Source organism: Cydia splendana, chromosome 10 (assembly GCF_910591565.1).
Source record: "Cydia splendana chromosome 10, ilCydSple1.2, whole genome shotgun sequence".
Taxonomy (NCBI): Eukaryota; Metazoa; Arthropoda; class Insecta; order Lepidoptera; family Tortricidae; genus Cydia; species Cydia splendana.
This window is the reverse complement of record NC_085969.1, coordinates 5,431,975-5,456,246: the sequence shown is the minus strand read 5'-3', so window position 1 is coordinate 5,456,246 and position 24,272 is coordinate 5,431,975. Positions and strand designations below refer to the sequence as shown.

The 24,272-nt window shown below is 35.3% G+C and overlaps 1 protein-coding gene across 1 annotated transcript in view; it reads left to right on the top strand.

Moving 5' to 3' along the window:
- Nucleotides 1-2,133: 2,133 nt before the first annotated feature.
- LOC134794156 (mucin-2) overlaps nucleotides 2,134-24,272 on the top strand; it is an 86,896-nt gene continuing 64,757 nt past the window's right edge. Inside the window, exon 1 of the mRNA XM_063765869.1 lies at nucleotides 2,134-2,370. The gene's annotated coding sequence lies outside the window, so the exon portion shown is untranslated. The remainder of the gene's footprint in view (nucleotides 2,371-24,272) is intronic.

Genomic DNA, 24,272 nt, shown 5'->3' with positions numbered 1-24,272 from the left:
TTAAACTACATTATAATAATCCCTTGGCGCTCGCCCGGCACTGATATAAAGTAAATATGATATCGGTGACGTTTATTACTTTAAATAAAAAAAAAATATTGGGGACATCTTACACAGATCAACCTAGCCCCAAACTAAGCAAAGCTTGTACTATGGGTGCTAGGCGACGATATACATACTTATATAGATAAATACATACTTATATACATAGAAAACACCCATAACTCAGGAACAAATATTAGTGTTCATCACACAAATAAATGCCCTTACTGGGATTCGAACCCAGTACCATCGGCTTCGCAGGCAGGGTCACTACCCACTAGGCCAGACCGGTCGTGAAATATACATACTTAATAAAGGATGCCTCATGCCACCTATGCTAGACCAGGCCGAGCCCGGGCCGAGACATATCATTTTCTACGACGGCTGATCGGTGATCACGTGGTGCTTTCCATAGAAAACGAAGCGCCCGGAAGCTCCGGCGCGGCCCCGATCCGGTCTAGCGTGAGTCATCCTTTAATCTGACGATTTTTTCTAGATATAAGGACATAACTGTATTCTATTGAATAAAATTGTAGTAATTTAATTATAATAATAGAGACCTACCTAAATTTTGTATTGATATATAAATTAGTAATTATGTTAGTAAATTGTAAGACAGCTACAATCATATTGTAACACCCTCACAGGGTAACATGTACGCTTCCTAACATTAAGTACTTATAAATAAATAAATATTAAGGATTTTTTTTTACACAAATTGACTAAGCCCCACGGTAAGCTCAAGAAAGCTTGTGTTGTGGGTACTCAGACAACGATATATATAATAAATAAATACTTAAATACATAGAAAACAACCATGACTCAGGAACAATTATCTGTATCATCATACAAACAAATGCCCTTACCAGGATTCGAACCCGGGACCATCGGCTTCATAGGCAGGGTCACTACCCACTAGGCCAGACCGGTCGTCAAAACACAGACTTTAAACACACTTATAACACCATGTATTTCTTTTCTATGCATCAATGTACTGTACATGTATGCAATAAATGAAAATAAACAATAAACAAATAAATGTGCAAACATATAAGTACCTACGTCGATACAATTGTGAGTTGTGAGACATTTGGACACAAAACACGAAAATATGAATACCTATTAAGGATTTTAACAACCTTGCTAGAGCGAAAAAATGTAAACTGAAATAAATGTCATATACTAAAAAAAAAATAATAATAATGAAATAAATAATGAAAATAATTTAATTTGTTCTAATCTTCTAATACTTTTCATAGTAGCGATAAAATGCTTGGAAAAGCACCGATATTGTTAAATTGGTTATCCCAAAAATAAGTTATGTACAAATATGGAAATGAAATATAATTATATACTACAATTACGAGTATGTATATAATATATACTGCTTTTATATCATTATAAAGTCAGATCTGCCAATAGTGCAGTATCATTAAAATTTTCTGAAAGCATCCCTCTCATTTATTTTTGTCTCACATATCGCATGTTTTAAACTACTTGTTGTCACGCTTGACTGACTAAACTATAACTCTTTTTGAACCCTCAGGCAAGGATTGCGACCCTTGATTTCGGGACCACGGTCTAACCACAAACCCGACTAATCAGTCAAAGACTAAGAAAGGGTTTGTTTATTTTACTTTCCATTCAGCATTTTGCAAGATCTTCAATTATATCAATTATGCCAAAATCCTAAGCTCAGTTAAAATGCGTGAAGTTTTTATAATATTATAATATAATTTTTAGTATATTGTATTATTTTTTATTAGACTGGCCAAGCCGAAACAGGAGGGAGTATGTTTATATAGTTATACATGTAATTTATATAGAACTACTAGATGGCTAAAATAATTGTAATTAAATATGTTATGTTATGTCGCAAGGTTCGTCGTTAAGGACGTGACAATATAATTTAAAAGAAGAAACTTAATATAATACAGAAAATCTAATTAGATTTTAAATATTTTCAACACTCCAAAATAAATCTATTCCCAGCCTCCGCAAACTGCTACCTATGCAAAACCTTGATGGATTAAAAACAAAGTGTCAAACCTTTCCGGGACTAGGGAACTAAGTTAACACAGATACGGTGATAAATCGGTCTTGCACTCGGGGGACGAAAGTGGAGTGATAGTCGGTGGGGGCACCGAGACTCTCGCAGTGTGTTGCTACCTTTACCCGTCGAAGCCCGTGCGCGCCGCGCCCGCGTTCGTGCGATTTTAAAAAGTTACGATTCCAATTTCGACATTTCGGTTGCGTGCTTTTAAATTTGGAACTTGAGATGTTTATTTGATGTTGCTGTTAGTTTTGCTGGCAGTTTGATTGTTTTTGGTAAGTTTTTTTTGATTGTTTATTTTTATTTTTCAAATTCCAGGAGTTGGCGATATATAAAAAAAATATCTTACGAAAAAATGTAGGCTGACTGATACAATTTGAAAATATTATTATAATTATAAATAGAGATTAAGTATCATTTAACGTTCTAGTTTAAATAATAAATATAGGTAACGTATCTACATTGAATTTTGCAGATATTTAAAATATAAATTAAAATCTTTCTGCTTTATTTTATATTTCCCAGCGTTTTGTCTGTTTCCTAACATATAAGCTCAATTTCCTGAGCTCCAAGTAAGCTAGCCAGCAATGTCGCAATTTAAGCACGAGTGCGCAAAGCTCTTTTTACTGGTTGCCCTGGGATTCGAGCATTGACTGCGAGCAAAAAAGAATACAACAGTTAAAGAGCTTTGCTGTGTTTTCATATTGATGTAGTGCAAATATCGTTAAGGTAAAGGATTTGCTCTTTGGTTGAATCTATAAGTACGAATACTTTAAGCGTAGATTTTTTTGATGGATGGTCATTGTTTACACAAGAATTGTTAATATATTTGCATTGATTTTCTTATTTTCATTTTATATGGATCGCTTTGGAGCTGGTTTAACTTAATACGACACCAGCAAACGTGAATTTCTATAACAGAAATTTGATAGTGTTGTTATTAAAAAAAAACTTTTTTTAGAATCTTTATCCTAGGCATTTTGGGCACAAATAACTTTAGTTTCTGTAAATGAATTGTAAAGTTTCAATTTATTATTAGCGATATTCACCATTTAATTTAAAGAAATTGTTTAGTAATCTATAAATACCAATTTTTTCGTAATATTTTTTAATATTCTCAATTTTATTTTATAATACAATATAAGTAAGTACCGTAATAATGTTACTTTTTACAAATGAAACGGGATCTCATCATAATAATCTCCTAAAATTATAGCAGATTAATTCAATCATCTTGCGGATTCGCGACCGGTTCCGAGTTCAACCACCCCGCTTATGAATGAAAACATGAATATGAACTAATACACTTAGGCGTACGGCTAGCGAAAAAGCTACTCGATGCAATACATAGCTTGGTCAGTCGACGTCAAAGATATGTTTACACTTTTCGACCTTACTCCTTTGTAATAAGGCGAAAAGTGTAAAAATATCTTTGACGTCGACTGGTCAAAAGTAGGTTTTACTTTTTTACACTTTTAAAAATTAGCAAGTAAAATTTGTTCTTCAAGTGTTCAGGAAACAAACTAAATCAAACTAGTGTTACTTAGTTTTGTGCACTTAAAATTTGCAAATTGCGGAAAGTCTCCAAAAATTGGAAGTGTTCATTTCAGGAAACAAAATAGATTGAATGATTCCCATTAATATTTTTAATTTGTGGTTTTAAAGTAGTTTATAATATCTGTTTTCAGTAAATTATTTGTTTGGATAAATTTGAAATCTACTCTACTCGTTAAAGACTTTATCCTCTTTGCTTTCTTTTGGGCCACCTACTTAGAAAAAATATTACGTAGGTAGGTACAGTCGAATTTTAGAGCAATTTCCTCTGGCCGTAGAAAGAGCTCCTTTCTGAGGTTTTCTCTGGGGCTTCAGCAAGAAATGAACAAGTTTTTAAAGAGCCGGCAAAGCGCCGGTGAAATATCTGGAGCAATGGAGAATTGTGAGCGTCCATAAGATACTTTGAACACTTATCATAGCTAGGACCACAAAGATCATTTCTCTGTTTCGTAAAGGCTCTTTAAAATGTGTGTGAAATATTAGATTTATCCACAAATGACTTTGCACTCGAGAGGATAAAATGCAACTTTTCTCACCGATTTGAGAGCCAATCCGACCGTTGTAAGGAAAAGTAAATACTTTTCAATAAATTTATTGAATGCGTTGTTTCTTCACGTTAGCTGGTAAAAAAAGATTTTAAAGAGATGATTGAATGGTACTTAATATCAGTAAATATTTAATAAAATACGTGATGTTTCCATCTAGTATTTTGCTCACTAGTCACTATGGGTGAGTTGACCAATTTTTGTTAAACTAGGTAGCTTGATTTGTTTGTCTCTTCCATTGAAACCCTCGTAACGCTTAACAACCCACGAGTCAAGACCCCTAAATCTTGAAATCTTTCGCTCGCTCGACTCTCAGCATCAGCACTATAGGTAAACAACGTAAAGAACAACTTTGCTTCCTTGAATAACAAATAACTATTTTAACCTCTATTTGCTTTGCCGTGTTTGTCGTTCAAAATCCGGACCTTACATTGCGTTTTTGCATTTACATTAAACAAGAATATATTTTAAAACTTAATCTTAGTTTTCCGGGAAGCTGGCTAAGCTAGCAGCTAAATAAAAAGCTTGCCGTGAAAGGGGTTGTGTTAAGCTTAATATGCTTCGCTTACAAAGGAAATGAAGTTTTGCAAGCTATTTAATGCATAAAACATTTAACATTCATAAAAAATCGCAAAGTAATTTTAATATCTTAAAAAGCAAGTTTTCTATTCTTTAAGTAGGTAGGTATAGCAATATCTTTGTTCTTAAATTATTTAAAACTAGCTGTGCCCGCGGCTCCGCCCGCGTGTAATTCGGTCTGTGTCAGTAAGCGGCTAATTTCTAATCCTAATTTCTGTCCCTCTACCCTGGAGGCGGAACTTGAAGTAAACTTGACATATGGATATGCTAGAGGACTGAAGTCCAGATAAAATATTTTACAATTAGCTACCACTAAATAAAACTACACTCCAAAATCAATAGTTTTATTCGCCCTTATTCAAATTTTACACGTGATTTAAACTTAGAGAATATAACCAAACGGAGTGGTCATTAACAGGCGTTCCCCTCTGTCGAAAATAGGCCGCCAATGGTCAACCGACGATTATCTGACATGGCTATGTTTACGTTACGTAGGTACACATTTGATGTGCCCCTCCCCCGCAAAAAACGCCAGACTATTTTGTACCGAAAATTATAGACATGGCGTCTCCGTTGGTTATATTCTCTAAGGATTTAAACGACAGAGTAAGTAGTAGGTGAATATCGGACGATACAGTAAGGTACACGCGAAGCCGCCTGCCTGGCTAGAGCGCCACTTACCGTGGTCTTCTTCAGATTCCTGAGGAAGACCACGTGCCCCTTGTAACCTCAATGCTTTGCGAAACTTTCGCGAATGATTCGTTTTTTTTCGGGAAGGCATGGTAAATGCGTATAAAATGCGAGTCCCAAATCGTTTGACTCCGTAAACAACCATCAGTGCCGGATTAAGATATTTTGATGCCCTAAGTATTTCTAGACCATGGTGCCCCCTCTCCCTAGGGTCATCAAGATTACATTGAATTTTTTTGGTAAATTGAGTGACGTTCATTGCTGCATTTCAGCTGAGAATGGAAATCAGTCACATCATTTTATCACGAAAATTGACAGTGCCGCAGCAGTAACGTTGCAACGGAGTACCTAATGCTGCTGCAGTCGCCACCCGAATGTCACCTTTATCATAAACATCTTAGAATGTTATTGAAAACGCGAGCGAAGCGAGCGCGAAAATTTTTCGATATAAAAACGCAATTTGATAGACAGTTGTACATTTTTACTTTTAGTATGGAAATCAGTCACATCATTTTATCACGAAAATTGACAGTGCTGCAGCAGTAACGTTGCAACAGAGTAATGCTGCTGCAGTCCCCACCCGAATGTCACCTTTATCATATCTTAGAAAGTAATTGAAAACGCGAGCGAAGCGAGCGCGAAAATTTTTCGATATAAAAAAACGCAATTTGATAGACAGTTGTACATTTTTACTTTTAGTACGGAAATCAGTCACATCATTTTATCACGAAAATTGACAGTGCCGCAGCAGTAACGTTGAAACAGAGTACCTAATGCTGCTGCAGTCGTCACCCGAATGTCACCTTTATCATACCTCAGAAAAGTATTGAAAACGCGAGCGAAGCGAGCGCGAAAATTTATCGATATAAAAAAACGCAATTTGATAGACAGTTGTACATTTTTACTTTTAGTACGGAAATCAGTCACATCATTTTATCAGGAAAATTAAATGTCACCTTTATCATATGTTAGTAAGTTATTGAAAACGCGAGCGAAGCGAGCGCGAAAATTTTTAGATATAAGTAACGCATTTAGATAGACAGTTGTTCATTTTTACTTTTAGTATGGAAATCAGTCACATCATTTTATCATGAAAATTGACAGTGCCGCAGGAGTAACGTTGCAACAGAGTACCTAATGCTGCTGCAATCGCCACCCGAATGTCACTTTATCATAAACATCTTAGAATGTTATTGAAAACGCGAGCGAAGCGCGCGCGAAAATTTTTCGATATAAAAACGCAATTTGATAGACAGTTGTTCATTTTTACTTTTAGTATGGAAATCAGTCACATAATTTTATCACGAAAATTGACAGTGCCGCAGCAGTAACGTTGCAACAGAGTACCTAATGCTGCTGCAGTCGCCACCCGAATGTCACCTTTATCATATCTCAGAAATATATTGAAAACGCGAGCGAAGCGAGCGCGAAAATTTTTCGATATAAAAAAACGCAATTTGATAGACAGTTGCACATTTTTAGTTTTAGTGTGGAAATCGGTCACATCATTTTATCACGAAAATTAACAGTGCTGCAGCAGTAACGTTGCAGCAGAGTAATGCTGCTGGATTCGCCAACCGAATGTCACATTTATCATATTTTTGCGAATTTTTGGTGCCCCCTAGACATGGAGCCCTAAGCAAGTGCTTATTTTGCTTAAAAGGGTTAATCCGGCACTGCAAATGACAGAGGTCAATGTTTTTTTTCAAAGTACCCACCTTCGTGGCCATTATTAAGTGCTTAAGGAGGCGATACGTATGAATATGGATGCGATATAATTACGATTAGGTATAATTCATGACGGAGAAAATAAATAATTTTAAATATTTTTTTGCAATTATACGCGTGTTGATATGTGTGTTTATTTTACCACTACGTAACTATGTAAACTCATTTTTAGTTTTCTTGGTTACTTAAGTAATGTTTACTCAGCTCCCCTAAATATGGCACTGTGCAATGAGGGGCAATTAATTTATTGTCGTTTAATTTTGTTTATTATTAAATCAACACAATTATTCAATTAAATTTGTTGATATCCGTACGATTGATTGAAATTTTAGAAGAGGGGTCTTCTAAACTTAGAGTTAATTTGGCAAAATCCTTCCTTGGTGGCTTATTTATGTCATATCGTATTAAATTCAGTGCCATCTGTTAGTTTACCAGGGTACTCTATAGTGTTACCACAGCACATATTTGAAAAAAGTTTGCCCCTCCTTCCTAAGTAGCGCCATACGATTCAGGGGCAAACTTAAGTCAATCGAGTGTTGTGGCTACCCCCCCTTTTAGGGGTTGAATTTTTATAGCCTATAACCTGGCCGGGAATTTTCTCGACAGATTAGTAAAGTTTTCATCAAAATCCGTTCAGCCGTTTTCACGTGATGCGCGTTCAAATAAACAGACAAACAGATAAACAGATAAACAGACAAACAGACAAAAATTCTAAAAACTGTTGGAACGTGTTCTGTTATCGATTCTAAGTATCCCTAGCCAACTTTTTTTCAAATATCTTCCATGTACAGACTTTCGACCCTCTTCAGCTTTATTATATGTATAGATATGTATGTAGTATTTTTCAAAAATTAGAAATTTAATTAGGCCCATTTACAAAGGCTTGAGGAACACGTTAAGAATATCATAGAAGGAAAAATAGGGGGAAAGAGAAGAAGAGGAATACCGTGAAAAATTATTTAAACCCGATTAAAGAAAAGGTTCAGGTCGTGTCATACCAAAAGGTTAAGGAGTTGGCAGAGAACCGGACGAGTTGGAGATGAAGGAAGAGCACAGTTCTTAAGTATAAAGAAGAAGAAGGAAGAAGACTATCGCTACTATCATGTTGTAACACTTCAAATGAGGTTATGATATAGTTTTCATTTATAAAAACTGTTGGAGTAAAATTATCCAGTGAGGAGCAAAGTAGGCACACTTTACGATACCCCTTCCTCGCGTTATCCCGGCAGTTAGCCACGGCCCATGGGAGCCTGGGGTCCGCTTGGCAACTAATCCCATGATTTGACGTAGGCACTAGTTTTTACGAAAGCGATTGCCATCTGCCCTTCCAACCCAGAGGGGAAGCTAGGCCTTATTGGGATTAGTCCGGTTTCCTCACGATGTTTTCCTTTACCGAATAGCAACTGGTAAATATCAAATGATAATTCGTACATAAATTCCGAAAAACTCATTGGTACCTACGAACCGGTACATTTTACCATACCAAAATTAGTAAATTGATAATCAAAAAAAGAGGTGGTTTGAAAAGAAAAATAAGTCACTAGAAACTTGTGGAAATAGAAAAACACACGTGACCCAAACTTTTTCGATTCAAAGTTACTTCCGCGTACAGGCTACAAACAATTCGTTGTTTTTTAATGCAGAATCCGTAACAGCAGACTGGGTGTAAATAATTTGTTTCGATGTCAAAAAAGTAACCAAAACTAATAAGACAAAATTCTTACAAAAATAAATAGAATATATAAAAAAAAAAAAAAATAAGTTGACAGGATCAGTGTAAAATGGTGTAGGTACTTATTTCGCGGGAAATCGTATTAAATATCATCGTATGAGTGAATTGCAAAAAATTTGTACATAGTTAAGCACCTGTAATTAGTCTAAAGTTAATTGATTCCATTGTGTTACCACAGTTAAGCCATTTATATTTAAGTTAGATGCATGAAAGTGTGTTAGCGTATGCTATAGACATACATGTGTACGAATTAAGTACAATAAATACAATACAATTTACATATTTCATTTTCGTAACAAATGAATCAATTAAGACTAATCACAGCTTCTTAATTGTGCTTAATTACGTACAATTTTTTTGCAATTCACTCGTATACGTTCTACTGTATTTATACATATATCAGTAACCTCAAAGCAACTCAAAGTCACCCAAAGTTACAGTTATAGCAAAGACATATTTTCTCGAGTCACGAATCTCACTAACCCCATGAGGGCGTTTGCCTCATCACATTGTTTTGTTGAACAATTTTCTTTCCCACATTAAAATTATAAGGCCACGCCGTTGAAAAGCGGAGCGGTTTAAAATAATAAAAAAGAAGATGTGATGCATTACAGGGAATAAATGTTTTTAGTAAAGACTATTGAGAAACATTACGTTGCTTCACATAGAGTTGCGTCTAAATAACAGTAGGTAACTCCTCTTATGATGATTACTAATTACACGACCAAATGGCAATAAAAAATGTACACATGTTATAGAAATAATAAACAAGCTTGAACTGGAATGATTTTCGTTGAAGGTATCTGTTATAACATATATAATTAATTGTATAATAATTTTATTGTATGAGAGAACACTTGTGTGTATGCTAAATGCTAAACGTGTACTATGTATGGACAAAATTATAAAATAAAATATCTCGAAGTTATTGGAAAAAAACCGGGCAAGTGCGAGTCGGACTCGCGCACGAAGGGTTCCGTACCATAATGCAAAAAAAAACGGAAAAAATGCAAAAAGAAAACGGTCACCCATCCAAGTACTGACCACGCCCGACGTTGCTTAACTTTGGTCAAAAATCACGTTTGCTGTATGGGAGCCCCACTTAAATCTTTATTTTATTCTGTTTTTAGTATTTGTTGTTATAGCGGCAACAGAAATACATCATCTGTGAAAATTTCAACTGTCTAGCTATCACGGTTCGTGAGATACAGCCTGGTGACAGACGGACGGACGGACGGACGGACAGCGAAGTCTTAGTAATAGGGTCCCGTTTTACCCTTTGAGTACGGAACCCTAAAAAGACGTACCTAGGTGAAGTGGAAAACTCGGTTGGAACGAAGTTAAGAAAGGGTATAGTGACGGAAAACTATTACACTTTTTTTCGCCTAGTCGCCATCCGTCAAGTCCGTACCGTGCGATAAAGAAATATGTTCCAAAAAAGTGGTAATTATTCCTTTACTTATAGAATTTTTCTAGAATTTTCCAAACTTTTTATTATTTTCTGTAATTTGCCCCTCTCTCTAATCACCTAACCGCTAATCTCAAAGCGTGTCCTTAAAAATCTAGTTCAGTTGCAGTGCGCATTGCAGGCCGATGAATTGGGTCAGCGCTGTTTTGACGGGTTGCCGATATCATACGCTCCACTAATAGGCTTTTCTGTTTTCCAATAGTTAAGCCTTAAGTTAGAGGAGAATGGTTCCACGCCCTACCGCGATACTACCGGCTGGTTTTTTTAAAATCACAATGGCAACTTAACTATTATCTGACAAAGTTTCTATCAGGACGCGATGACTATTTTTTAAAGTATTTGGTGGTTGCCGTTCTTCCACCCACCAACGGAGTGCACCAGCTGAATTCCACGAGGGTTGAATTTAAACTATCGTGAGACATACCAACTTTGAGCTAATTTTACGGTTTCACTCACGTACCTATTTCGGTTTCCACGAGCGTTCATTACAAATTGCCGAGTTATAATAGTTGATTTAACAGTTATACTTATGGCTCTGTGAGCTGTATTATTCCATACGCAAGAATTTTTTTTCCCAAACTGAAAAGGAGGAAGGAGATCTAAAAACGAGGTGCTAGGTCAATCAAAAGTATTTAAATTTGGCTCCACAAAAATTAATATTTTTTTACCTCAACTGTGATCTTCGCTTTTGGTTTCCAACCTACTAGTTTGTGTGGTTTACTAGGTCTAGAAAAATAAATAAATTACTTAGGTACTTTGGCAGTCACGATTAAAAGGGTTTTTCCCAGGTTTTTCTTTTAATATAGCAAAAACTCGTCGTATGAGCTGGCTTTATCATTAATCTCACTTTTTGTAAATTTCCTTTAATGATGTAAACCTATTTCGCCTTTGATTGACCTCTTAAGAAACTAGTGCCCAAAGAAAGTTCCTTCGAGCTTTCCTTTCATCAACACATACCATAATTCTTTCATTACCAGCAGCTTATGTTGCCGTATATATGGTGCATAGGGGTTATTTAGATTTTTTTTTGTGGGCGGGATGATAGTACCTAATGTTCGTGATTATATTCGAAGATTTATTGATTTCCTAAAAATAGATCAACGCTTCATAAAGGTAGGTTATATATCCAAAAATAATTTGTTTTTAAAATCTGCATTTTTTTTCTAAAAATGGGGTATTCTGGAAAACCGTAAACATTGTTCACATGTTATTATGAATTTGAGGTAATCTCAATAATCTCATGTCAAAATCGAACAGCAGTGGGCTCTGACATTTGATTACGGTAAAAATACACCTACCCACTGCTATATGTAGTTCGTTTTTTTAGCATAAGAAAGAAGGACTTGACATGTCTTTTAACTGAAAAACGCTTTTTAAAAATCAGTAACTATTACTTACGAAAGCAGAAGAATATAAATCGTATTAAAATTAATTGTTACGTATTTGCCGTGACTTATTTTTAAAACGTATTTTTCAATTAAAAGACAAATCAAGATTGTTTACCTTATTTTTAATGCTAAAAAAACGAACTACATATAGCAGTGGGTAGGCGACCGGAGCGAAAGCATGCGTGACATCAGACTATATAAAGTGTATGTGGGGATTGTGGGGAAGACCGCGATAAGGCAAAAAATCTTGTATTTGAATAAGTACGTTTTTCGCTCAGATACAGTCAGAAAGCAAAAGCTTCGCCCCTTCTGATCTACCCACCTTCTGTACAAACACAAGAGTTAGAGACGATCAATGAGCTTGTAGAGGTTTTTTTTCTGATGAATTTAGTAGATTTTTTAAAATGACGGAATTAATACAAATTTATAGTAAACATATTTATGTAGGCCATAAAGCGCCGTGATTCCATTGAATGACCTTTGAATGATTCGGGAGTTTTCCCTGCACCAAAACACTACTTACTCTATTTACGAAATAACCCCAATATCCCTTAACCGAGTCTTCAATTTCCTTTTAATCTACACGAATATGGCTTTAGCTGGCAACCCGGCGTGAACTATTTCCGACGGGGTTGCCAGTCCTTTCACTTGCGTTTAAATGGCGCCTTTTCAACGACAACCTACTTTCCGTGCTAGTATGTCGTTGGAAATAAGTGACCATACATTTTCTTGAGGAGGATTTTTTTACTTTTTTTTTTAACTTGCCCTGTTAGTATGTTAGTGTGGGTCAAATCCTGGAAGCTAAATTTTGACCCACTTCCCGATTTTTCGTAATACGAGTATGCATGCACCATCGCCCTTTGATTACATTACTATTGTGCGACATAAAATAGTATAAATTAAATAAAATGGAACTAAAAAATTCCATATTAAATTGTTGCCATGTTTAAGCATTTTACGTCAAAAATGTGACAGTTACTTACGTAGAGCACTTTCTGCGCCCTCATTTAATTTCTACTATTTTATATCACACTGTACACTGCGCAATATACAATATTTAACGTAATAAATATTTCCAAGGTTTTAAAAAATAAAATTTTAACAAAACAGTCTTTTAAGTGAGAAGAAAAATAAATACTTACGCAGCAAATCTAATCAGCAGATTTAGTTAACAAAAGTGGAGATCATATCTCGTTAAAAACCTTTTATACCTCACAATGGAAAGAAAATACCTACAAGTTGTGTTGTATTTAAATTTTATCTTAAAATATGATTTCTAAAAAAATTAGTAGCGAAATTTCATGTAGGTACTTAACATTTTATAAATACAATACATGTACAGCCAGCAAAGTTATTAGCTTGGCAACTCTGCATCCAATTATGTATGCAGGCGTGCTAAGCTAATGGTGTTGCTGACTGTACACAAAAGAACCGTAGACAAAATAAATCTCGGAAAGCAAACCACTTGAAAAAAAAGTCAAAATTGGTTGCGTCTGCTTCAAACAAAACTAATAAAAGTTTGCCGTATATAACCCGGAGTTGTAAACTGAAACTGATTTTTATTTTAAACTCCGCTTCATTTTATTCTTAACAAGTTTCGTTTTACAACTTTATTGCCATGAAAAATCCTAAAACACAATATCCCACAGACTCCACTAAGCCAAAAAAAAAACTGAAACCTCAAACAAGTTCAACAAAAGTCAAGTCATCACAAACTTTCAAGGCGAGTAAAGTCAACGGGACTTACAAAAAGCCGATTCCATTTCCCATACTTATTTGAACAAATGCAGAGCAAAAAGCCTCCGCCAAGTTGAATGACCCCAGACTATTTTTATCTCATGATAAGTGAGAGAGGAAAAAAGCGAATTCGAGATTCGATTACCTCGATTACGAGCGGCGCCGGCTCTTGGACTTGATTTTTTTTATTATTTATTAGGCTAAAGAGTTTTTGTGGCTAGGGCTGGCCTAATTTTTTGGTACTTAATTCATTGAGTTAGAAAAAGGAAAATTGAAGCGTTAAAAATGCCGCTTGGCTTAAACTGTTTTTTTTTTTTGCGTTTAGTTCTCAAAAGCTAAGTAGGCTATTTAGTGAACAGAAAAACTGTTTAATTACTGTACTTTTAATACAGCTATTACTGTGGTGGCTTCGTTGTTGCCGCCAATGTACCTATCTGTCAGTCTGTCTGTCGGTCTGTCTGTCGGCCTGATTCGAACTTTAAGATAGGTACCTACGTCAAAGATTCGCTAAAGATACGACATGCTGCCCAATTCGAACTTTAAGATACGTCAATTAATAGATCTAGAAACGTTATGGATTAGATATTTCAGTGTCTAAAGTGACGTTTATGTTTGATTTGTTTGAAGAAACCTCACATTTGACACTGACATATCTAATCCATATCGTTTCTAGATCTATTAACTGACGTATCTTAAAGTTAGAATCGGGCCGATGGATCAGATATATCAGTGTCAAAAGTGACGTTTTTGTTTGATGAAACGCCACTTTTGACACTGACATGAATATGAATACAGTTTTGGATAAAACTGATAACCGCGGCAGAAATCCGCGGCAAACGTCACCAATTTTTAACTAGGTATTAAGGAAATTGACAGACATAGCTCTGTAGCTATATTAATGCCGCAACAGTAGGAATGCAGCTGCATTAGTCACACGAATGTCACCTTAATTATACGCCAGTCAGTTATACGACTTATACGTAAAAGCTTTTATAATTAAGTCAGTATAACAGCTACAATACAATATGACAGCTTTAAGTACTTCCAAAGTAAAGTAAAAACACTTAACTAGTACACCATAACACTCAACCTTATTTTCTAGATATAAATCCACGTATTTCAAATATAAATGCGCATTCCGGACTACTTTTATGGCTCGTTCGCAATTTAACTTACAGCATTAAACTATCTCAGTCAACAAACAAACATAAAAAGTATAAAAACACACCATTACTTACTTATATAAAAGTTTTATTACCGTGAGTTGAAATACAAATTTAACTTTGCCATTTTCTATGAATAACAATAACTGTAAGTTTTGAATTTATACAGTAAGGTATCATAGTTAGGTATATTGTAAGACAGTTTTTCATTATAGGATTAGCACTTCGGAAACTAAAAATACTGGTTTCTACAATAACCCAAAATTTTTATATTTTCAAAAAAGTAACGGTCTATCAGTATTTTCGAGATATTTTATCTTTAGTTACTTATATGTACATACATGTATTGTATTTAGCAAATGTACTAATAAGCATAGGTAGGTACATCGGGGTTTTTGGTGTGGGAATGATTTCGTGTTTATTGTAAAATCATTACCAAGCTATGAATTTAACTATGAATAAAAAAGTTGTAGTAGTTTTATTAAGCTCCAAATGTGCTTAAAAATGGTAAAATAGTATCGGTTTTTACAGTATTTACCTATTTTTTTTTCTAGTGTAAAACATTCCCGCACCATAAACCCCGATGTATGCGAATTAAGCAAAGACATATCCGTACAAAGTCACCCTTTTTATTATAAATAAGTATCTTTAAATCGAAATAAATCTAAAAACATTGTGAAGAATAAAAATAAAACACTCAGCTAAAGATTATCTCTACTCTTTTTAATTGAATCTACAGAAGATTAAATTCGCTAGTCTATTTAATCAACTTCCCACTCAAAAGATCATAATAAAATTTACATAAGTAAATGAATAATACAAAGTAGGTATGCAACCTGAAGCCCGCGTTAAAATGTATTCATCCCACGGGATTCTACTTATACTTAGACTATTACAATATTTATCAAGTCTTCCGGTCAGAGTTCTTTTAACATTTAGTGTTGGTAGGAACTAGAGTCTTTCGAGAAATTTGAAGAACTCGATTAATTTTCACGAGATTCAGCGTTTAAACTTCCAAGTCATAAGTACCGAGTCGAGTCCTTTATCAAGACCTTTTAAGCGCTAATCAAAAGTACGAGTCTCCGAATAAAGATTTCGTTGGCCTTCGTCTACAATTTTGTAGTAAAAAAACAGTAAAGAAAATAAACATTATTGTATGCCTCTTGAAATTTTTTGGTAATAATTTTAGAGTTTTCTGAAGAGGACTTAAGTCTCTACAAAAAACTCGGATCTTTAACGAGTTGAAAAGAACTCGAGTTTCGACTTAATTCCACGAGTCTGAAAACCCGAGTGAAGTCTTAAAGCAGAGGACTCAAAAGACTCAGTCTTAACCAACACTATCCAAAATGTATTAAAAACCTAGGAACTTACATTTATTCCTACCGCTTTAGGTACTTTAAACAAACAGAGTGCAGCGTTCAAATTTCCTTACAAACATAATTTTATTCGCCTTATTACCAAGGGATAAAATGCAGAAACATAATCATATCTTTGCCGTCGACTGTACATTTTGTAGGCAAATTTAATGTCCAACGACAAAGTCTCTCAGATTTACCCACATTTAAATGCTAAAAAAGCGGAGCTGACTTTCCCTCACGTAGAGGAGACGCGCAAAACGGGGCAAGTTCATTATGAGTATGGTAAGCAGGACAGTAACTCGGGACAGTAACTTGTGCGAGGTTGCCATCGCTCCCTTGGGGGCACGGATATTATAAATGAGATAGTCGAGTAATGAAACGGTTTCTCTAGGTGTAATAAATGAATTTAATAATGTAACTAATAATAAAGGCACTCAAGCGTTAATACCGCATGTAAATCTAGTTTTACCTCAATGGATGTTTCATTTTTGTTGGTGTATCTATTCTTTTGTTTCCCATTTATTTTGTGGAGAAGTATACATATATTATGATGTGCACTTACAGACTAACATACATATAATATTTGTAATCTTATTAACTAAAAATAATTTTGGCTACACAACAGTTTTTTGCTGCGTCACATAATTCTGGTGTAGGTTTTGGCAGATTCCCACGGAACCTCGTAAAATACTATACCATTCGGCTATAACTCCTGTTATGTTATAATGTCTGTTATAAGTACCTAACTGTAGGACTATAGCTGCACGATAGTTAGTAATTTAAGGGTCGGATTCGCATCCCAATTTGCGGGTTGCGAATAAATTACCACTACGTCCTTTGTGCGTTTACCTTAACATTCCAAGCTGGCTTTAAGGTTTGATGAATTATGCATACTATTAGTACCTACCTAAACTTGCCGCTATCTGGCTATGAGGCGTATACCATAAGCATCCTGAACATTGATTATCATTAGAGTGGACTTGAGACAACTGATTGCATATATTTAAGTTTTTAATTTTGACCTTACAACACACAGCAACACTTACGAATCCAAAATAGGTATCGACGTTCTTAAGAACCAATAAATCTTTTCTTCTATCTATACGAAACTCGTTGAATTTTCCCTTATCACCCCATTTGTGTTTAAATATCTACCTGCCTATCGTTATAATCATTATTCACTTGCCTTTTTCCGTCCACTTGGCGCAGCATAATATCTTTCCCTTCAATAAGTACTTCTCTATCGCCCGTCATCTCATCATCACTTGTGTAACTTGTGTTCGATTCATATCATCTATCACACAATTTATCCACCTTCTCCTCGGTTTTCCTTTCCCCTTTCTTCCCTCCATTTGTTAGAAATAGCACCACGAGTAAAATAAAAAATTATAAAAATTAAACCTCCATTCATCGCGAACTCAAGCAGAAACTCGTCAATAGCAATTTCCTTGACAAATTGGATTCTCACAAGAAATAAAACAGATTTCCCATACATCACTTTATCACTAGACGAGGCAATCGGGCTGGGGACATCGACGGATTGATTGAAAAATTGCCTCCGATGAGAATCGGGAGCGAACCTACCACCGCTAATCTATACTTCGTTTTTTAGCATTAGAAAAAGGGTAACCAATCTTGACATGACTTTATTGTAAACAGTTTTGAAAAAATAAGTCACAGCAATTATGTAACAATTATAATATAGTTGATAGCTAATGGAATGGACTGTATGATGAATCGAAGATATAATGCAAACACGCAGATATTAAACAAATATTATAAATAATTTATTTAAATCGAAACACAAGATCTTAATAGTTAGGCGGTGACAGGCAGACTCCATTGACATAATAAATCAAAAGGTAAATCAAAGGTTTTACAAATAATATGTTCGAAAGAGGTCGCGCGCCAGCCAGTCGCCAACAATAGTACCTATACTAGATGACCCGGCGAACTTCGTTTCACCTACCTATATCTATATATTTTTTTGCACTTTCTTTTTTTTTCTTTCATAACAACCTTCTCCTGACATAACAAACACAACACAAAAAGAATCAGCGAAATTGGTCCAGCTGTTCACTCGTGATGCCGTGACCAAGGGAAATAGGGATTCATTTTTATATGTAGGTTTATGTATAGATATATTATGATAATTTACATTCTTTTGGTTTCATAATTTAGTTAGGTACGATTTTTTAAGCGTTTTTAATAAAGAGACAATTCAAGATTGTTTACCCTTTTTCTAATGCTATAAAAACGGAGTTATAGTAGTTAATCAGAATGACAAGGTAACGGTTTACGAAAAAAAAAGACATTTAATTAACATGTCTACTAGAGGTTTATTAAGAGCCCATCAACGTGCACACTAGCGCCACTGCTAAATAATCGTGATTATTAAATTTTACGAAAGATATTTAAAAAAGGGGGCCGCTACGTACCTACTGTATTTTGTATTTAAGTACCTTTTGATACATTAAACTAGTTTTTATGTTGCTGGATTCGTCGATCTATGAACTCAAAACGAAAACGGCCGTTTTAACATTGGACGCGAAGATAAAAAACAAAAATTTCATTAAATCTTAAATTATTACTATACGGAATGAGTATAGATTCAGTGACACACCTACAATAGGTACGTATCGTTAACAATAGGAATAGTATTACTAAGACATGAGTCTTAACATCAACAAATATCAACATCATCAACAATATATTGTGTGTGTTCGTTTAAATAAATAATAATGATATGTTAGCTTGAAAATGGCTGGATGGAGTCTATTGATCTATTTGTCAATGAAAGAATAAATACCTAAAATTATAATATAAACATAAATGTTGTGTTAAAGTAAATATTTTATGTTTTATGTTAATGAACACGAACAATTTAGTTTCTTATCATCGTTTCAATAATACAATCTGAAACTTATAAGCTTCACTGAATCTACGTATAAACGTAGAATCAAGTATTTTGTAGTTACTCCTATGTAGTTGTAATTTCCTTTAAATTTCGTCTCAGACAGGGTAGTAAGTAGGTGTGGATCCGAGTAATAGAATGAGGAACGCTTCAAAACCTAAGTAACTACATACATATTGTAAATACTAGAATGTGTTAACAGTTTTATTTTTCAAGTTGTTATAGTTTCAGGTTCACAAACCTTTGCTTTATTTATTTTTCTGCTTGTTGTTTATCACAACAACAAAAAAATCTTGGGGAAAATTGAAATACTGTATCAGAATATTATAATATGATAAAGTAATTTCACGGTGTAGTGAGATTTCGGTAACAGCATGTATATTAAATTGAATATTCTGTAGTCTGTGACATGATTTTTAGATAACCATGTAACTGACATCTAGTTAACATTGATTTTAGTGTGTGTTGCGACGAATTTATGTAACAGCGTTTTCACATCCGATATCCTTAAATATAAATATAACTATTTCGAAATAAGTAAAATTTAGAAATAGTTATTTACGATACAAGTGCGGAAAAGTGGAAATTAGAAACGAGTGGCGATAAATTAGAACACGACCGAAGGGAGTGTTATAAATCGACACGAGTTGCGAATTACCTGTTCGCACGTGTATCGTACAACGTTTTACATGACATATGGCCCTTTAAACTTTTGACATACGCACTGACTGACTGCCGGTCTGGCCTAGTGGGTAGCGACCCTGCCTGTGAAGCCAATGGTCCTGGGTTCGACTCCCGGTAAGGGCATTTATTTGTGTGACGAGCACAGATATTTGTTCCTGAGTTATGGATATTTTCTATGTACATATTTAAGTATTTGTTAATTATATTTATCGTTGTTTGAGTACCCACAACACAAGTTTTTTTGAGCTTACCGTGGGACTTAGTAAATTTTTGTAAGAATGTCCTTATAATATTTATTTTATTATTTATTATTTACTTGCTTTTGCCCGCGACTTCGTTTGCGTGGAATTAGTGAGAGAAGCTAAAGCTAAAGCGAATAGCGCTTGGATAATGCTAATAGCAATCATTCAATTCGCGCGTTGCTTACTTCAATTATTAGGCAATTCATTAACTCTTTCAATTCCACCCCACTTTGCACTCTCTTCAGAGATGATTTCCGACATAAAAACTATACTGTCGGCCCGATTCGGATTTTGTAATAGACATCTATTAGATATCTTTTAGACATCGCCAAGATACGATAACGATATATTTAAGATCTAACCTGTGAAATTTGACATTTCCGCGATTCTGGAGATACTCTTGAACGATTTCCACAAGATATTACTTAGAGATCTAATTCACATCTAATAGATATCTAACACGATCTATCTTAAAAGTAACATTGGTTGCCCGAATTGCGCTGCAAAAGGGAACTAGTTGAAATCTAAACTATAACGTATCTAGAATGGATCTAGTACGTGTCGTCTCTTGTGAATATCTTGAAGTTCGAATACGGCAGTATGTCCTTCCCCGGGACTCAAACTATCTCTATACCAAATTTCAACTACTTAAATCGGTTCAGCGGCTTAAGCGTGAAGAGGTAACAGACAGACAGACAGACAGACAAACTTTCGCCTTTATAATAATTAATATTAGTATGGGTTTATTTAATCATGAGGCAAGCGGCGTTGAAAGAAGGTTAAAATTCTTTATTAATTTACTTCTCTCTGGTAGGTAATTCAATTTACAAGGGACGAGTATAATACATCTTAAGATTTTGTGTGGGGAAGTTATGTAAAATAAGTACCTATGTATAGAATCTGGACAAGAAAAACGCTGTGACATTGTAAGTAACCTCAATGTCTAGCAGACATCCTTTGTCTAGTTACCTACTTTGCTAGAATAGTGTGACTTAGATAAATAACGTTAGAACGGCGAAACGTGAGTCCTCCCTGGGCGAAACCTTATACGAACTGCATTGCTGGGTTGGAAGCAAAATTATTTACCTACTTTACGGGATCTCGGCAGAACACCAACATTTTGAGAACAGAGGACATACGATAGCCAAGTCACGTTCCGTTATTTAGTTAAGTACCTAAGCTACCTGGTTTACCTAAATATTCAAGTATGAAATCCAGCATTTGTTTCTACCTGCCAAATAAAGCTAAATTAATAATACATGAAATTACCCATCATTTATTATTAAGCATCATTAAATTCATTGTTTTGAGTTTTACGAGAGCACGAGAGGTATAAACAGAGCCCTCCAGATGTTTATAGAACAAGCAAATCACAAATTACGTCTGCAACTTTACTAATAACTATTATAATTTGAGCTCTAACTCGGTAATAGCTGTTGGTATTCGCAAGTGAAACTTACACTGGTTGGATGAAGGCAGTAAGATTTTGCGAATAAAGGTAGAACAGCGTTTTACGAGAAATATCCAATATTAATGACATGGCTGCGGCAGTAATATCGGGATGTTTGTATTGCTCCGGGCCGCTCGTAAATATGGGTAAGGTTCCGTGGGCAGGCCGGAGCTTCCGGAGCTTCGTTTTCTATGGAAAGCACCAGTTGATCACCGATCAGCCATCATAGAAAATGACATGTCGGACGCCTCGGCTCGGGCAGGGCCCGGTCTAACGTGAGTCATCTTTTAGTCTATAGTAACGGTACCAGTCTTGGAACATTTAAGAGAAAATTTGAAGTTATTATTTATTTTTCACCGACAACTGCAAAATTTCAACCGCTTCATGCGTTAAATGTTGAATGTTCTATTCGTGCTTTATGTTTTTCATGTATTTAATTATAGATACTACCATTGATTTCAATATTATTAAAAAAATAAAACTATGTGTGTTTGCTCCAGTCATGGGATGTATGTATGTACATATTTATAGTCTCATAGTTGTATAGTTGTATTTAAATTCATTCACAAAAATATAACCCAGTTACTACGGAACCTTTAATCGATGACCTGGCATGTTTTGCTAGTGTTTACTACGCGCATCATTACGCACTACGTGGGTTCGTTATATCGGAATACGAGAAATGGTAGAGGAGATAAGCCGTTGACGGTTGCCACAGGGCTTTAAACACGTATTCTATGGAGATAAAATATGTAGGCAAACATTATACTTAGAATCAGTCTAAGTTAATTTTGCCCCGACCTGAACATAGCAAAGAGAGGGAGTGTCATAAAAAACGTCACATTTAACATCAAATACTCGTAATTATCACTATAACTATGACTATGGGCCCAATTCGGATTTTGAAATAGACATCTATTAGACATATTTTAGAAATCACCAAAATACGATAACGATATGTGTAAGATATAACCTGTCAAATTTGACATTTGCGCGATTCTGGAGATACTGTTGAACGATTTCCACAGGATATGACTTAGAGATCCAATTCACATCTAATAGATATCTTACTCTAATATCTAACGTAAAAGTGACATTGGTTGCCCGGATTGCGCTGCAAAAGAGAACTAGTTGATATCTAATCTATAACGTATCTAGAATGGATCTAGTATCGTGTCGTCTCTTGTGAATATCTTGAAGTTCGAATACGGCAGTACACCTTATTATAAAACAAAGTCCCCCGCCGCGTCTGTGTGTATGTATGTTCGCGATAAACTCAAATGCTACTGAACGGATTTTCATGCGGTTTTCACCTGTCAATAGAGTGATTCTTGAGGAACGTTTAAGTGTATAATTTGTTAAGGTTATATGTAATTAAAGAAAATATCATAAACATTAAATCTTGCCAAAATCGAAGCACTTTCTCAGAACCAATATAAACATCCATAAACTGGAACTCTCAGCCTGAGGCCTTTGTTTAAATCGTTAACTGGTCCTAAGTATACAATATATACTAGTATTATAATGGATAGAATCAACCGTGGCCTCAGGATTATCTGATTACTTTGAAAGGCTTTCGTAGATCATATTTGATTTACGAAAATGATTATTTTAGTGATTAAATTTAATGCTATAGCCCTTGTCTTGATTAAGTGATTTAAGCTACGATTTATAACTGGCTGGAAATTCTATTGACTTATTACGTAATAATAATATTTGCAAGTACATATTAAAACCATTTTGTACTAAGTTAACTAAGTATATCCATAGTGCCATTTGGTGCTTTCCATAGAAAACGAAGCTCCGGAAGCTCTGGCCCGGCCCCGGCCCGGTCTAGCGTGACTCATCCTTTATTGTCCTAATGCCAGAAAATCTAGGAAAACCCATCATCATTTCCTCGTCCACTTTTTTCTTAACGTCATTTACACAAAATAAATACCTACGGAAAATGAAGTTTTTTTACCAACATTTATTATTTTGCTTGGCTTTATTCAAATAAGGTATAATTTCACGCGGAAATAAGTATCACAGTAAACTCGCAACAGTACGGTGCTAAAATCTGACTTTATAATTATTCCCAGTACAGTAACTGTATACGTACAATAACAACTTTTTATGTCATGTAGGAATTAAAGTAAAAAGCGAAGAACAGCCTTGTTAATTACGGTGGCAATTGAACTTGGCCCATTCAATGTATATCAGCTGAGTGTGAATGTCGACTAGAGCAAGTAAGGCTGTGGTTTCTAATTAAGCGGGATGTGCGTTTACTCGACTTTATGAATGTTTAAAATCACTACACCTTATAAAACAAAGTCCCCGCCGCGTCGGTTCAGGCGGAGTATGTCACTTTCTTAGGACGTCACATTCTGAGGACGTCGCATTCTGAGTTCGTCACTTTCTGAGTACGTCACTTTATGAGAACGCCACTTTCTGAGGACGTCACTTTCTGAGTTCGTCACTTTCTGAGTACGTCACTTTCTGAGAACGCCACTTTCTGAGTACGTCACTTTCTGAGGACGTCACTTTCTGAGAACGCCACTTTCTGAGTACGTCACTTTATGAGAACGCCACTTTCTGAGGACGTCACTTTCTGAGTTCGTCACTTTCTGAGTACGTCACTTTCTGAGAACGCCACTTTCTGAGTACGTCACTTTCTGAGGACTTCACTTTCTGAGAACGCCACTTTCTGAGTACGTCACTTTCTGAGGACGTCACTTTCTGAGAACGCCACTTTCTGAGGACGTCACTTTCTGAGAACGCCACTTTCTGAGGACGTCACTTTCTGAGTACGTCACGTTTTTTAGCATAGGTACGATATCATCATCATCGTCATATTTCCAAGCAGATGAAGTCGCGGGTCGAAGCTAGCGCAACATATTATCTACAGTCCGTTAACTCTCAGAATGACCTTCGGATTTTAGAAAGATACTTACATCGGGTATCGG